Source organism: Schistocerca gregaria, chromosome 9, assembly GCF_023897955.1.
Source record: "Schistocerca gregaria isolate iqSchGreg1 chromosome 9, iqSchGreg1.2, whole genome shotgun sequence".
Lineage (NCBI taxonomy): Eukaryota > Metazoa > Arthropoda > Insecta > Orthoptera > Acrididae > Schistocerca > Schistocerca gregaria.
The window spans coordinates 244,804,760-244,822,262 of record NC_064928.1 but is presented as its reverse complement, the minus strand read 5'-3'; the positions used below and the strand labels follow the sequence as shown (position 1 = coordinate 244,822,262).

The window sequence follows — 17,503 nt, the reverse complement described above, 5'->3', positions numbered from 1 at the left end:
TCACAATTTTCCTGAAGAGCGAGACAATTTGGGAAGGGCGCCTTACAAGATGCACCATGTCTGTTTAGATCTTTAGCCCACTCTCTCATCATTGCATTGCAGTCCTGCCCATTTATCATCTCTTGGGTGAGGACGCCTTCCTGGGTGCGTTTTCCACCATGCACGTTCTGCACTGACGGTGACCATGAACTTGTTTGCACCTGATAGCCAGCACTGTAGCTAGTCTGTTGTGGTGGGGCCATGACCACACAGGGATCGCTCTGCTGATGCCTGCTCCGCTAACTCCCCATGTACGCCAAAGGTTAGATGCCCATCCCCCTGGGGCATCAATACTCCCAGCAATGGCCATCCTGCCAGATGGCCTTTGCTGTGGCTGGGTGGCACCCGTGAGGAGGGCCCCTGGTCGAAGTGGGTGGCATCAGGGTGGATGACATGCGATGAAGCGTAGTCCAGCTCTTGCTAGTGGTGAAACGCCAGTAGTCTCTAAGCTATCTCGAGCTCAGTTCAAACACAGAAGTATGGCCCCAAGTCGTTCCCCCCTCTGGCCACACCATGGGAGGAACGTCAGGCTAAGGATGGCAGCAGATCTTATGTCCAGTGACGGGAGTTACTCGCTTCTGACAAGCTGGGGAATGTTGCTATAACCATCACACCCCATAAGAGCTTAAATATGTTCCAGCGTAACATATTTCACAGATACCTTCTTTTGCAGTTCGATGATGAGCTGCAAGCCAATTTAGAGTGGCGAGGCATACATTTCGTCCAGCATGTTCACCAGGGTCTGTAGAATAATAAGGTTGCCACCAGTACCTTCATCTTGGCCTTGGAGGTTGATACATTGGCCAAGAAGGTCAAGGTGATGGTCTACAGATGTGGTGCTGTAAGTTCGGCCATATGTCTTCCCACTGTACTTCCAGCATCACATGCTCAGATTGCGGACGCCTATCACATCCCAATACTCCATGTGCCCCACCTCTCATCTGTGTCAACTGCAGATAGCACGATTCGCCTTGCTCGTCTGACTGCAGGATTCTCCAGAAACAAAGGATAATCATGGAGTAAAAGTCCCTGGATAGACTGACCAACACTGAGGCTAAGAGAAAATTTGAATGCCTGCACTCTGTGCATATGACACCGTCTTACGCTGCCGCTACAACAGTTGGGGCAGCATCAGCTCCGCCAACCTAGGTCACCTCTCAGAGCTGGAAGACTACACCTGCCCCCATGGTGGTGGTGGTGGTGGTGGTGGTGGTGGTGGTGGTGGTGGTGGTGGTGGTGGTGGTGGTGGTGGTTTCCCTCCATGTTTCTCCTGCACCACCTACTTCAGGAGCAACCCCCCTCCAACCATTGAGGACGTCTGCCCCACTTCTAAGCCAGAGAAGCGTAAGTCGTCTTCTCTTTCTCTCGCTAGGAATCGGTCCCTTTGGTGACTCCATTCCCAGGTTTTTCTAGTGGGAAAGACGACACCTGCCAGTGGCTGAACAGTCCAAAAGCAGCTGGTTGTAGGGCTTCACGCTCATCCTCAGTCCCAGATACTGAGCCAGTGAAGTCCTCCCAGCCAGGGAAACCCAAGGAGCAGCGAGAGAAAGCCAAAAGAAAACCCCTAAGACCAAGGAAATTTCGGTGGCACCCACACCACCGCTACCTACAAGCTCTGCAGTTGAGGATGGGGTGGAGATATAGGTGTCCGCTGAGGACCTACATCTCGCCAGACCTTCAGACACAATGGATACAGACTGCTCAGGCAAAAAATCGGTGGCAGCAGGTGACTGTTAAGGTTTACACCTGCTATCTGCATTGCCCTCCAGGAAACCTGGTTTCCAGTAATGCGGACCCATGCACTCTGTGGCTATGGGGGATATTACAGGAACTGTAGCGACTATAATCGATTTTCATGTGGAGATTGCGTTTATGTCCTAAACTCTGTCTGTAGTGAACACGTGCCCCTTCAGACCCTTCTTGAAGCTGTGGCTGTCAGAATGACGACGCAGGAAATAACTGTCTGCAATGTATTTCTTCCTCCAGATAGTGCAGTACTCCTGAATGTATTAGCTGCACTGATTGATCAACTCCCTAAACTTTTCCTACTTCTGGGAGATTTTAATGCCCGTTAACCCTTGTGGTGTGACAATGTGCTTACTGACTGAGGCAGAGATGTTGAAACTTTACTGTCTCAGTTGGACCTCTGCCTCTTAAATACTGGGGCCACCATACATTATAGTGTGGCTCTCGGTGGTTACTCGGCCATTCATTTATCAACTCGCAGGCCAAGACTTCTCCGATCTACCCACTGGAGGCCACATGGCGATCTATGCGGTAGTAACCACTTCTCCATATTCCTGTCACTGTTCCAGCGTCAGGCACACGGACGCCTGCCCAGATAGGCTTTGAACAAGGCAGCCTGGGGATCTTTCGCCTCTAGTGTCACCGCTGAATCTCCCCCACATGGTAAAATCGATGTGATGGTTGAGCAGGCGACTAGCACAATTGTTTCTGCGGCAGAAAACGCGATCGCTCGCTCTTTAGGGTCCCTGAGGCGTAAGGCAGCCCCTTGGTGGTCGCCGGAAGTCGCTGGAGCAATTAAGGAGTGTCGGCGATCTCTACAGCAGCATACGCAGCACTCTTCCCTGGAGCACCTCATAGCCTTTAAACGGCTCTGTGCCGATGTTCGCTACCTTATCAGACAAGGGAAGGAGGAGTGTTGGGAGACACGTCTCCACCACTGGGTGCCGCACGTCACCTTCCCAAGTCTGGGCAAAGATCAAACGTCTTGTCGGGTACCAGGCCCCAATAGCTGTCCCTGGTGTTACCATAGATGGCGAGTTATGTACCGACGCAAACGCGATTGCCGAGAACTTTGCTGAGCACTGTGCTCGAGCCTCTGCATCGGAAATTTACCCCCAGCCTTTCGGACACTCAAACGCCGGCTGGAAGAGAACGTCCTCACATTCACTACACGCCACAGTGAATCCTATAACGCCCTGTTTACAGAGTGGGAGCTCCTCAATGCCCTCACACATTACCCAGACACAGCTTCTGGGCGTGATCGGATCCACAGCCAGATGATGAAACATCTCTCATCTGACTACAAGCGACATCTCCTCGTCATCTTCAACCGGATCTAGTGCGAAGACGTCTTTCCATCGCAATGGCAGGAGAGCACCATCATTCCGGTGCTCAAACCCGGTAAAACCCGATTGATGTGGATAGCTATCGGTTCATCAGCCTCACCAGCGTTCTTTGTAAGCTCTGGAACGTATTGTATGTCGGCTGTTGTGTTGGGCCCTGGAGTCACGTGGCTTGCTGGCTCCATGTCAGTGCAGCTTTCGCGAGGGTCGCTCTACCACATAATCTTGTGTCCATCAAGTCTGCCATCCGAACAGCCTTTCCCAGACGGCAGCACCTGATTGCCGTCTTTTTTCACTTACGTAAAGCATATGACACGACGACATCATATCCTTGCCACATTGTATGGGTGGGGTCTTCAGGGACCACTACCGATTTTTATCCAAAACTTCCTCTCGAGTCGTACTTTCCGTGACCAAGTTGGTGGCTCCCATAGTTCCATCCATATTTGGAGAATGGAGTCCCGCAGGGCTCTGTATTGAGTGCCTATTTTTAGTGGCCATTAATGGTCTAGCAGCAGCTGTACGGGCCTCCATCTCACCTTCTCCGTATGCAGACGACTTCTGCATTTCGTACTGCTGCTCCAGTTCTGTTGTTGCTGAGCGGCCCCTCCAGGGAGTATACAGGGCGCAGTCATGGGCTCTAGCCCACGGCTTCCAGTTTTCAGCCGCGGAGTCGTGCGTCACGTACCGTTCATCTGGAACTCGCACTTTACCTATATGACGATCCACTCACTGTAATGGAGACATATCAATTCCTAGGACTGGTTTTCGATGCTCGATTGACTTGGCTCCCTCACCTTCGTCAGCTTAAGCAGAAGTGCTGGCAGCACCTCAATGCCTTCCATTGCCTGAGCAACACCAATTTGGGTGCATATCACTGTACGCTGTTGTCCTTGTCTAATCCAGAACTGACTATGGGAGTGTGGTTTATGGTTCGGAGGCACCTTCAGCATTGCATTTACTCGACCGTGTGTACCTATGTGGGGTTCGATGACCCTGTGTATCTATGTGGGGTTCCATTCAGGACTCCATCTATGTGCTGGATCAGTCCCGCCGTTCCGTGGTACTGGTGGAGGTTGGTATCCCTCCACTGCAGATCAGGCGTGCGCAACTGCTCGCCAGTTACGCAGCACACATTCGCAGTTCACCTGAGCATCAGATTACGGTCTCCTTTTCCTGCTCGCGGCAGCACACCTCCCGCATCAGCGTCCCAGATCGGGGCTAACGATTGCGGTTCGCGTGCGATCCCTTCTCTCCGGACTGGAGTCCTTCCCGTTACCACCTCTACTTGTGGTCCGTTCACGTACGCCTCCATGGTGTGCACCTCTTCAGTAGCTTCGTCTGGACCTTTTGCATGGCTCTAAGGACTCCTATAACCCCGTCACTCTCCGCTGTCACTGCCTCTCGATTCTTGACGTGTTTCGGCGCTCTGAAGTGGTTTATACTGGCGGCTCGATGGCTGATGGTCACGTAGACTTCACACATGTCCATGGAGGACATGTTGAGCAGCACTCCTTGAGAGTTGGCTGCAGTGTTTCCACTGCAGAGCTGACAGCCATATCTCGTGCAGTTGAGTACATCCGCTCATGCCCTGGCGAGTCATTTCTCCTGTGTACTGACTCATTGAGCAGCCTACGAGCTATCGAACAGTGCTACCCTCGCCACCTTCTGGTAGCGTCTATTCAGGAGTCCATTTATGTTCTGGATCAGTCCTGCCGTTCCGTGGTGTTCGTGTGGACCCTAGGACACGTCGGAATCCCCAGCAACGAATCTGCCGACTGGCTGGCCAAACAGGCGACTCGTAAATCGCTTCTGGAGATAGGCATATCCGAAACCGACCTGCGTTATGCGTTACACCACAGGGTATTCTGGCTTTGGGAGACGAAGTGGCATAACAGCATGCATAACAAACTGCGTGTCATTAAGGAGACTATGAATGTGTGGAAGTCTTCCATGCAAGCCGTTCGCAGGGAATTAGTTGTCCTCTGCTGGCTCTGCATTGGCCATACGTGGCTAACGCATGGTTACCTACTCCATCGTGAGGACCCACCTCAGCGTCGCTGTGGCTCCCAAATGACAGTCGTCCAGCTCTTGCTGGACTGCCCAATTTTAGCCGCTCTGCGGCATACTTTTAACTTGCCCAGCACCGTGCATTCAGTGTTGGGCGACAAATCCTCCAAAACAGTTTTAGGTTTACGTTTTATCCGTGATAGTGGCTTTATACATCTATGCAGGTTTTAGCGCATGTCCTCTGTCCCTCTGTGTCCTCCACCCCAGTGCTCTTAGGGTGGAGGTTTTAAACAACTGCAGAGTGGCTGGCTTTCCCTTTTTATTCTCGCGGTTGGACATCCACTATAATCTTCTTTCATCTTTTACTCTCTTCTGTTTCTGGCGTCTGTTGTTTTCTTGTCTTTTACTCCTTTTAGTGTTCGTTGCCTTCCCTTCTTGTGGCTTTTCCTTTCTTTCTGTTTTGTGTTATATGTTTCGTCCATTTTATTCTCACCCGTATGGCATTGTTTTATTAGGAACAAGGAACCGATGATCTCTTAGTTTGGTACCTTCACCCGCCTCTAAACCTACCAACCAACCTCCTGTAGTGGTGTGTGTGTGTGTGTGTGTGTGTGTGTGTGTGTGTGTGTGTGTGTGTGTGTTTTGGGGATCTCTCGCTCCCTCGCAGCAACATCACTGGTAATTGTCTCCAATCTGTAATCGGTGCTCTTTCCCACATGTGTCGATAAAGTGTCAGTGCTGAATGTTTTATTTTGTCGATTACTTTTGAATACATGATGGGAGTGACAGTAATCAATATGTTACAAATATTTACTTTTTGAAACAGTCTTGATCATAATTTATTTAGCACGGTGACTGGTTTCGACCACTACTGTGGTCGTTCTCAGACCTACAAGTTGTATACAAAGCTTCAATTAGAGAGCTACATACATTAAAGAAAATATATAAAGTTGTAAAGCTATAAAGCGACGAATTACCAATGCGTAAGATCCACCTTCTGATAGACTATCACTACTGGACAAACCAGTGCATGTCTTACTATATATATTGGAGGCTCCACCCACTTCTGACGGTATGATGTCAGTACTAACCAATGAGTTATAAGTCGAATAACAATGTAAAATTTCTTAGTTGAAAGAACATTGTCAAGAAATAAAAATGAACACACACTAAGCTTATCTAACAGCTATTGCCAATTAAGAAGCGTTAAAAATATCATCGAATGATGATCTGCTTTAGAACGTTCACTCTTCTGTCCTTCGGTTTTAAAATTAAGACTTTTAGGAAATATTTTATCTTTACTTTGTGATTTAATTTCACCAAGTATTTTTTATGACTTTTTGTTTCAGAATGTTTGCTTATGTGCTTTTACTCTGCATATTGCTAATTCACATACTTTTTTGATCTACGGTTCATAGTATTATAATTTTAAATTCCTTCTATTTTCATTATTTTTATTTGTTTATAAGACTGGCATGCAACTTCGTAGACAATATTTCATAAATATGCACAAGTACTTTGTATCGTACCTGTGCAGCATGTCGGCTAAAGATTACTGCAGCCTACTCACTGAAAATCGTTTCAATAAAGACATGTTGCTCAATAGTAAATCGTTTGACGTGACAATCTTTGCCATTCCATTTCCGCAACAACTTCGTTAGAAAGAAGCCTGCTGCCACATCTTTGGAACGGCGTCGAACTTCATCATGGCAACCAGTGGTTCCAAATGGTTCACTAACAGGTCTTGAGAGGGCAACTCATGTTCTGTCAAACGAAGTTCATTTATCCTACATGTTTAAATATCATCAACGCTTCTTACTTGACAATGGCTGTTAAATAAGCTAAGTGTAGTGTGTGTTTATTTTTATTTCTTGACAATGTTCTTTCAACTAAGAAATTTTACATTGATTAGTAATGACCCCATACCGTCAGAAGTGGGTGGAGCCTCCATTGTATATATTAAGACGTGCAGTGGTTTCTCCAGTAGTGATTCTCTAGCAGGAGGTGGTTCTTACTCATTGGTAATTGATCGTATTATAGCTTTATAACTTTATGTATTTTCTTTAATGTATGTAGCCCTCTAACTAAAGCTTTGTATACAACTTGTAGGTCTGAGAACGACCACAGGAGTGGTCGAAACCAGTCACCGTACTAAATAAATTATGATCGAGACTGTTTTTGATAGTAAATATTTCATTTTGTCGGTTGTCGTGGAAACGAGGCAGTGGGGTGTCCGCTACGGACTGGTGTGCATTGTCTCCGGATGCGAATACGATCAAAAATTTTGGATGGTAAAAAAGCTTAAAGGAAAGACAGTATATACTTCAAAGCAGCTGTCGTATAAAATCAGGACCATATGGAGATCGTTACCGAGAGAATACGCACAAAATCTCCTGAAAAGCATGTCAGAAAAGTGCGACGCTATAATCCATAATGGCGGCGATTGGATTAACTACTATTGCAATTAGTAATAAAATGTATTTTCAGCTAAACACGTATTGATAATAGTGTCTTTTATTTCGTACAGGTAACGACGTACACTTTCTTGTGGAACTGATGGTACAGACTTGTCACGAATACAGATTTAGTGCGTGTGCTTAGATGATGATGATGATGATGATGATGATGATGATTGGATAGTGGGGCGCTCAACTGCGCGGTTATCAGCGCCCGCACAAGTTTCCAACCTTTGTTCAGTCCAATATCGCCACTTTCATGAATGATGATGAAATGATAACACAAACACCCAGTCATCTCGAGGAAGATGAAAATGCCTGACTCCGCCGGGAGTTGCGTTGCGTTGAGGTCACACCAATCGCAGTAGATCACGAGTGTACAAAAACATAAACAGGGTTTTTCTCAGGCTTTGCAACAAACGTCTGCAGGTGACACGTCACGTCACTGGGAACAGCTTCTGCTGCCCAGTGACCCTGAAAGGCGGCAGGGCAGAAGTGCTCTGAGGCATTTCTGTGCAGTGTGTGCTGATGTCGTTAAGCCGTCTACTGTGTGAACGGTCTGAGCAAAGCAGAACTGAATAAGCCGATTGGATCCTGAAAAATCTTCTGTGCGCTTCGAGACACTGGGTTTCGTTGTTGAAAATCACTGGGTAGCTAGGATGCAACGCATGTCAGGTAGACCATGTCAGTTGGGTAAAATTTCGTCGTTGCAGGAGCGGCGAATACAAAGGAAGGCCTAACGACACTAGGTAGTGTAAAGGAACATACCGCCTCCAAAACAAAGTTGTTGCCCATTGCGTGATTTATGATGCCTACACGTTTGTTGCGAAAACTTACATATGGTTCAAATGGCTCTGAGCACTACGGATACCCACGTAGCCAGCTAACCACCAGGACCAACCCCAGCCCATGTTAAAAGCTAGAGCCCTCCAGAAGAACAGTATAGATCTTACGATAACGCTAAAAGGGCCACACCAGCCGTAAGTTTTAGCGTGAGATTTTTTCGCGTCTGTTACGTTGCAAACGTTAAAAATATTGCCCCACCACGAAAAGTATAACTTTTCTCATTGTATAGAGAGAATTTTTGTAGGCGGGGCTTAAAGTTAACATTGAGACCCTGTTGGTCAAATGAAAACAAAGCCAGATAGTTTTTTTAGCTAACTTCGGTAAATTGTAGTAAGGAGAAGTGAGGAGGGAGCTGCTTCGGAGCTGTATGGAGCTGCGCCGACCGACTCCCCTCGACGAACACCGACAAGGTAATGAACGCACGCGATGCCGCATTTTTGAGCGCATAAGGCTTCACTCAGAACTGCAGAAGTCTCATCTGTTACATCCCCTTTTACGTAATACTAGTGTCTATCGTCAATTGAAGCTCATGGTATTCACATTTGCTACGTAAGTTAAAATTTGAAATGCGATGATTTTTGTGTTATATAATTATTCAGAAGCCACATCAACCACTGTAATTTACCACAAGTGACATAAGTAATTAAAGATAATTGAGGGTCACTGTAGACAATTTTGGTAGTTTTCTCTTTTGTGAAACTTAATTTAAACCTAGATTATAGATGTGATACGGCATAGGTCATCCTTCGGTCCACTGTAGAACTTGGAAACCCATTCAGGGAATATTTGTTCACATTTTTGTTGAACGCAGTTGGTTTTTACCGTCCTGTATTGAAACATTTCCTTTTATCAATAGTGCAATTTATAAACAATGTTTTGTGAGTAGAATAAAATTGCCAATGGTAAACTTAATTGCTTTTTCGACGTTACTTTACCAGCTAACTAAAAATAGGAAAGCCTTGAACCCCTTCCACTGAATTTAGTTAATATTAAGGCTCTTTTACAGGGAGTGCAGTGGAGCTGACGCTGAAATCATTAAGTATTTGGTTATATCATCGCTAGTCTCACTGAACTCTTTTGAATTCTACATGTCATGTGTAGTCTGGCGTCTCCTTACCAGCAACAGGTCCCAGGTTCAAACTAGTCAATTCCCTAAAAAACACGCTCAGAGCGTCGTTGCGCGAAAATGGTAAAGAGACACGACTTAGAACAGACAGACACCACGCAGAATGTTAGGAATATGGTTGCCAAGGAGTGGAAGGAAGCCAGTGTGCACTCTGTTTGCATACCTGGGGGGAGTCATTCCGGATGTGGAAAGGGTGCTTCTGGATGCCATGAAGAGTATAGGATGCAGCCCAAGGCGAATGGTGGCTCATGTCGGAGATTCTTACTTGCCAGATTAAGGCGGAGCTCACCATCTGCAGCATCGTCGATAGAACCGACTGTGGTCCTTCGGTGCAGAGCCTAGTGGAGGGTCTGAATCAGAGACTCAGGCGGTTCTGTAGGCTGCAGATGCCTTGACTTGCGCTGTCGGGTGGTGGGTTTCCGGGTTCCGCTTCATAGGAGTCCACTACTCACAGGAAGCGGCTATACAGGTAGCGGGGGCTGTGTGGAAGGGACTGGGCGGATTTGTAGGTTAGAGGGTCTCAGGGAACCATAGAAAGGGCAGCCGTCTAAAAGGGCACAGGTAAAACACAATAAGTTAGTTGTAGAAACGATCGATGGTGTCGTTGAACATTGTCGTAGCTGTGATTGGAAAGAACTAGAGCTCCAAGCTCTAATAGAAAGCACTAAAGATCAAGCAGTTACAGGTACAGAAAGCCGATAAGTTTTCAAACGATCTAACAGTGTTCAGAAAGGATAGATGAAATATAGTTGGTGGTGGAGTATTTACTGCTGTCAGAAGTAGTTTGCCTTGTAGTAGATAGCCCCTGCGAGATGGGTCGCCAACTCAGGTCGCGTATGTACACAGCAATCTCAGTTCCTACCCATTAGCGCAGTCGCTTCTGTTTGAAGCTCGTCAAAATATGTAACAAACGAACTATGTACTCAGCTTATTAGCAGCAGGAGTTAGAAATGGTCTCTCACTAACGGTCTAAGCGACATTAACAAAAAAAAAAGCTTATATGGGTAGAGGTTATACTTGACAATTCAACTAAATTACACTACTGGCGATTAAAATTACCACACTACGAAGACGACGTGCTATAGAAGAGAAATTTAACCGTCAGGTAGAAGATGCTGTGGTATGCAAATGATTTGCTTTACAGAGCATTCACACAAGGTTGGCGCCGGTGGCGACACCTACAACGTGCTGACTTGAGGAAAGTTTCCAACCGATTTCTCATACACAAACAGCAGTTGACCGGCGTTGCCTGGTGAAACGTTGTTGTCATGCCTGGTGTAAGGAGGAGAAATGCGTACCATCACGTTTCCGACTTTGATAAAGGTCGGATTGTAACCTATCGCGATTTCGGTTTAACGTATCGCGACATTGCTGCTCACGTTGGTCGAGATCCAATGACTTAGCAGAATATGGAATCGGTGGGTTCAGGAGGGTAACACGGAACGCCGTGCTGGATCCCAACGGCCTCGTACCACTAGCAGTCGAGATGACAGGCATCTTATCGGCATGGCTGTAACGGATGGTGCAGCCACGTCTCGATCCCCAACAGATGGGGATGTTTGCAAAACGACAACCATCTGCACGAACAGTTCGTCGACGTTTGCAGCAGCATGGACTATCAGCTCGGAGACCCTGGCTGAGCTTACCCTTGACGCTGCATCGCAGCCAGGAGCGCCTGCGATTGTGTACTCAACGACGAACCTGGGTGCACGAATGGCAAAACGTTATTTTTTCGGGTGAATCCAGATTCTTTTTACAGCATCATGATGGTCGCATCCGTGTTTGGCGACATCGCGGTGAACGCACATCGGAAGTGTGTGTTCGTCATCACCATACTGGCGCATCACCCGGCGTGATGGTATGGGGTGCCATTGGTTACACGTCTCGGTCACCTCTTGTTCGCATTGACGGCACTTTGAACAGTGGACGTTACATTTCAGATGTGTTACGACCCGTGGTTCTACCCTTCATCCGATCCCTGCGCAACCGTACATTTCAGAAGGATAATGCACGACCGCATGTTGCAGGTCCTGTAGGGGACTTCCTGCATACAGAAAATGTTCGACTGCTGCCCTGGCCAGCACATTCTCCAGATGTGAAAACGTCTGGTTAGTTGTGGCCGAGCAACTGGCCCGTCACAATACGCCAGTAACTACTCTTGATTAACGGTGGTATCGTGTTGAAGCTGCATGGGCAGCTGTACCTGTACACGCCATCCAAGCCCTGTTTGACTCAATGCCCAGGCGTATGAAGGCCGTTATTACGGCCAGAGGTGGTTGTTCTGATTTCTCAGGATCTATGCACCCAAACTGCGAGAAAATCTAATCACATGTCAGTTCTAGTATAATATATTTGTCCAATGAATACCCGTTTATCATCTGCATTTCTACTTGGTGTAGCAATTTTAATGGCCAGTAGTGCATTAGTAAGATCGTTCTACCGACCCTCCCCCCCCCCCCCCCCCCCCCCGACTCAGAAGATATAGTTATTGAACAGTTTAAAGAAAACTTGAGTTTCATTTCAAATAGGTACCCCACTCATACAGTTTAGTCGATGGTAACTTCAGTCTAGCCTCGAGATTCTGGAAAAATTATACTTTAAAGCCGGCGTCAGGCATAAAACGTCATCCGAAATTGTGATTAACGATTTCTCAGAAAATTATTTTGAACAATTAGTTCATGAGCCCACTCGAAGCGTAAATGGTTGCGAAAGCATACTTGACCTCTTAGCAACAAATATCTCTGGCCAAATAGGGAGTATCGTGACGAATACAGGGATTAGTGACCACAAGGCGGTTGCTGCTAGGCTGAATACCCTAACACCTACAACCATCAAAAAGAAACGCAAAGTAGATCTATTTTTTTAAAAAAAATTGATAAATATGCTCTTAACGTCGTTCTAAGAGACGGTTTCCATTCCTTCCGATATGATCACGTAAGCATAGAAAAGATGCGGATTGATTTCGAGGAGATAGTATCGACAGTAATTGAGCGATATATATACCACATAAATTAACAAGTGATGGTACAGACCCCCCATGGCACACAAAACGGGTCAGATCGCTGTTGCAGAAGCAGCGAAAAAATCATGCCAAAATTTTACAGAAGTTCGAAATATAGCGCGTACTTCAATGCGAGATGCTGTTAACAATTTCCAAAATGAAACGCTGTCTCAAAATGTGGTAGAAAACCTCCAAGAGATTCTGGTCATACCTAAAGCACACGAGTGGCAAGACGCAATCAATATCTTCACTGCGCGATACCAACGATGAAGTCACTGACGACAGTGCCACTAAAGCAGAGTTTTTAAACACTATTTTCCGAAACTCCTTCACCAAAGAAGACGAAGTAAATATTCCTGAATACCAATCAACAACTACTGCCAAGATGAGAAACATAGTAGATATCATCGGTGTAGCAAAGCAGCTTAAATCACTTAATAAAGACAAGGCCTCAGGTCCAGATTGTATACCAGTCAGGTTGCTCTGAGTATGTTGATACAATAGCTTCATATTTAGCAACTATATATAGCCGCTCACTCAAGTCACGCCAATAGCCAAAAAGGGAAGTAGGAGTAGTCCGCTTAATTACAGGCCAATATCACTAACGTCGATTTGCAGTAGGGTTTTGGAACCTATACTATACTCGAACATTATAAAGTACCTCGAAGAAAGAGATTTATTGACACACGGTCAGCACGGATACAGAAAATATCATTCTAGCTCTTTATAGTCATGAACTAATAAGTGCTATAGATAGAGGATGTCAAATTGATCCCATATTTTTAGGTTTCCAGAAGGCTTTCGACACAGTTCCTGACAAGCGTCTTCTAACCAACTGGGATATCGCCTCAGTTGTGCTGCAAGATTCGAGATTTCCTATCAGAAAGGTCACAGTTTGTAGTAATAGACGGGAAGTCATCGAGTAAGACAGAAGTAATATCCGCGTTCCCCAAAGACGTGTTATAGGTCCTCTATTGTTACTGATCTGTATTAACGATAAAGGAAACAATGTTAGTAGCCGTCTTAGATTGTTTGGAGATTCATCTGTCATTTACAGTCTTGTAAAGTCATCAGATGACCAAAACGAATTGCAAAATGATTTAGGTAAGATACCTGTATGGTGAGAAAAGTCGCAATTGATCCTGAATAAAGAAAGGTGTGAAGTTATTCATATTATTACTAAAATAAATCCACTAAATTTCAATTACGCGATAAGTCGCACAAATCTGAAGGCTGTAAATTCAAGTAAATGCTTACTAACCTAAATTGGAACGATCAGATAGATAATGTTTTGGGTAGAGCAAACCAAAGACTGCGATTCATTGGCAGAACACTTACAAGATGTTACAGGTCTACTAAAGAGACGGCTTATACCACGCTTGTCCTCCCTATCCTGGAGTATTGGTGTGTGGTATAGGATCGGCATTACGTGAGACTGACGGATGACATTGAAAAAGTTCAAGGAACGGCGGTTCGTTTTGTACTATCGAGAAATAGGGGAGATAGTGCCGCAGAAATTCGTGAATTGGAATGGCAATCATTAAAACAAAGGCGTTTTCCGCTGCGACGGGGTCTTCTCATTAAATTTCGATTATCAGTTTTGTCCTCCGATTGCGAAAACATTCTGTTGCCACTCACCTACATAGGGAGAAATGATCAAGATAAAATAAGAGAAATCAGGGCTCGCACAGAAAAATTTAAGTGCTCGTTTTTCCCGCGTGCCGTTCGAGAGTGGAACGGTAGAGAGACAGCATGAAGCTGGTTCATTGAGCCCTTTGCCAGGCACTTTATTGTGAAGCAGAGTAATCACGTAGCTGCAGATACATAACGTTACATTGAACAATTCAATGCAAAAATACTTGCCATTCAAAACAGATTCGAGCCGTTTCGGAATGGATGAAAACAGATACTTCCTGAATGAGTTTTTCACTCTGCAGCGGAGTGTGCGCTGATATGAAACTTCCTGGCAGATTAAAACTGTGTGCCTGACCGAGACTCGAACTCGGTACCTGAGGGAATATTATACCATTCTTCTTGGGAAGTAGTGACAAGCTCAGATGACAATGGTGTACACACAATTGACTAACTAAAAATAGGATGTTCATATTCATAGGATGTGTATATTAGTACGTTCTGCAGAAATAAACATTTGAACGATGTCAGCCCACTGGTTCGAGGTCAATACGGACATCGCGGTGCAACACCAGCTATCGGTGAAATGTGCCTTCGTCTCTTGTTGTCGCTACAAATTGATGATAATGGACCAGTGCGACCCGAGCAGGAGCGCGCGGTGCCTGCAGACGTATGAGCGAACAGTGCCGTCAAATCAGTAAGATGGAAAGAGGCCCCGTTATTGTCAAGAGAGAACGTGCTGCATCCATCAGCGAAGTTGCTGCTCGTATGGGACGAAGTGTTTCGGCAGTGCAACGGGTGTAGGTGGAAGGCCGTAGAGCACGACAAGGTGAGTCAGATGGCGTCACCGAAACTTCCCGTCGAGGAGCTCGACACCCCATCCGAATGGCATCGCAGGACAGATATGCGAACTTCTCGGCTCTGGCGTAGCAGTGGAACAGTGTAACACACGCTACGTCGAGGATGACGGACGGTCGCCGTTCATCACGCCACGACTTACATCCACTTCGTCCACCTCTCCGCCTAACTTTGACGAAGTGCGCAGACATGCTGGGCGGCAGTGGTGTATGGACCGACGTCACCGGGTACAGGAATGGCGTCAGATGGTGTTTTAGGAAGACTCCAGATTCTGTTTGTCTGAGAATGATAGCCGCATTTCGTTTCGAGACAGACAGGGGGAGTGGCATCCCAGTGACTGCATTCTCGCGATACGTACAGCGTCAACTCAAGATGTTACGGAGTGGGGTGCTATTGGGTACAACCACAACCACAAACCACAGCTGGTGCCTGCCCAGGGCACTGTGACCGGTGTGGCCTACGTGAATGGCAGTCTGTGACCCGTGGCCATACCTCTCCTGCACAAATCCTAGGCGCTACTTTCCAACAAGATAGTGCACGACCAGATGTTGCTTCACGAACACGTGCCTACTTGCTGTCAGACGTAGTCAGCCTTTTGTCCTGGCAAGCCAGTTGACCAGGCTCGTGACCAATCGAAAATTTGTGGGGTATGGTGAAACGACGCGTGCAGCGCTGAGACGCAACGCAAGACACCACAGATGAACTTTGGAACCAGGTGAATGTATCGTGGATGGATATATTCGCGCCTTACACGTGTCGGTCCCACCAGTCACAGAAGAGGTCATCATGACCAGTGGCGGACTCTCTGCGTACTAGGCGACGGGACACATGCTGAACCGAGGTGACTCAAGTGCTAATCATTTCTGCAGAACATACTAATGTACATGTCCTGTCGATAGGAACGTCCTATCTAGTCGTTCAAGGTGTTTTGTTTTTTTGTGAACACGAGTGAGTATAACAATCATGCACCTTTCTCTGGAAAGTATACCACAAAGGCTAAACAACACGCTGCCTACATCTCAGGCTTTGGATGGCGTATGCTAGACGTAAACTAAAGATCGGAGACAGTGTGAAAAATCTGCCAGCCGAGCGGTTCTAGGCCCTTCAGTCTGGTACTGCGCGACCGCTACGGTCGCAGGTTCGAATCCTGCCTCGGGCATGGATGTGTGTGATGTCCTTAGGTTAGTTAGGTTTAACTAGTTCTAAGTTATAGGGGACTGATGACCAGATGTTAAGTCCCATAGTGCTCAGAGCCATTTGAACCACTTTTAGTGTGAAAAATCTCTCATCTCATCAAATGACTTCCCTGCTTTGCTCCATTGTCCAGTTCTCCTGTTACGGCATCTGCATCACAGATAAGTGGCTTTGGAATTTAGAGCTCACACTTCTTTTGCCGGCGTTTGGAGCACCCTCGATGTTCTGGTGCTGCCAGGGCTTGCGAGTGCAACATCCAGTTCTCCAGTTACCTTTGACGATACAATGTTACTTATAATCCGTCTTGATTGCAAAAATGTTTATTCACATGACCGGTTTCGGTTCCTCTAGATGCATCTTCAGATCTGCAATTTCGGGGCAACTGAGATTGCAGATTGAAAGATGGTTCTAGAGCAACCGAAACCGGTCATGTGTATAAATATTTTTGAAGCCAAGACGGATCATAAGTAACATTGAATAACCAGTGATTGCGGTATCCCTTTGGACATTGTCTGTTTCTGCAAACTTTTGAGGGTGTCGTACTCTGTTGTTAGTCATCTTCCCCTTCACTGATCGTCTGTCACAAACACTGCACCATAGCTAAGATGGCGAGGGGCCGGGTCCGATTCCCGGCTGGGTTGGAGATTTTCTCTGCTCAGGGACTGGGTGTTTGTGTCGTCATCATCATCATCATCATCATCATCCTCATCCTCACATCCTCCTCATCGACACACAAGTCGCCGAAATGGCGTCACCTCAAAAGACCTGCACCAGGTGATGTCTACCCGCTGGGAGGCCCTCGTCACATATTTCACCAACACACAGGTTCGTCCGCGGATGATTTTTCCCGTATCTCCAAATACCGTGCAAAGCTTCGATATGAGACATCTAGTATTTCGGCTACTGTGGTTACCAAAGCGCCTACCGCACGACCACCAACAGTTTGCCCAACGTGGAGTATATTTACCTTAAACACAATGCACGCACAAATGCACAGAACGCTGTTGTGTCCACAGTTGACTAATGAGAATGATCCATTAGGGAACAAGGTCATCATCCCGCTTTACGTAACCCGAGCCTTCTATTCCAGTAAATTAAACATGTGCTGCCCATGGACAGTCAGCTCAGCGCGTTGTGCAGGCTCGCCTGGCGTCGGCGGTTATGTTCCACGATGCACCTCTCGGGATGTTTGCAACTCCTGAATGAGTGACCATTCGAAGTGGTTTCAAGTGCAACAGCCAACAAAACAAAC

General features: G+C 46.5%; 1 protein-coding gene across 1 annotated transcript in view; it reads left to right on the top strand.

The window, feature by feature from the left end:
* The window catches only part of LOC126291660 (uncharacterized), a 73,362-nt gene that overhangs the window by 54,816 nt on the left and 1,043 nt on the right, over nucleotides 1-17,503 (top strand). The window lies entirely within an intron of this gene.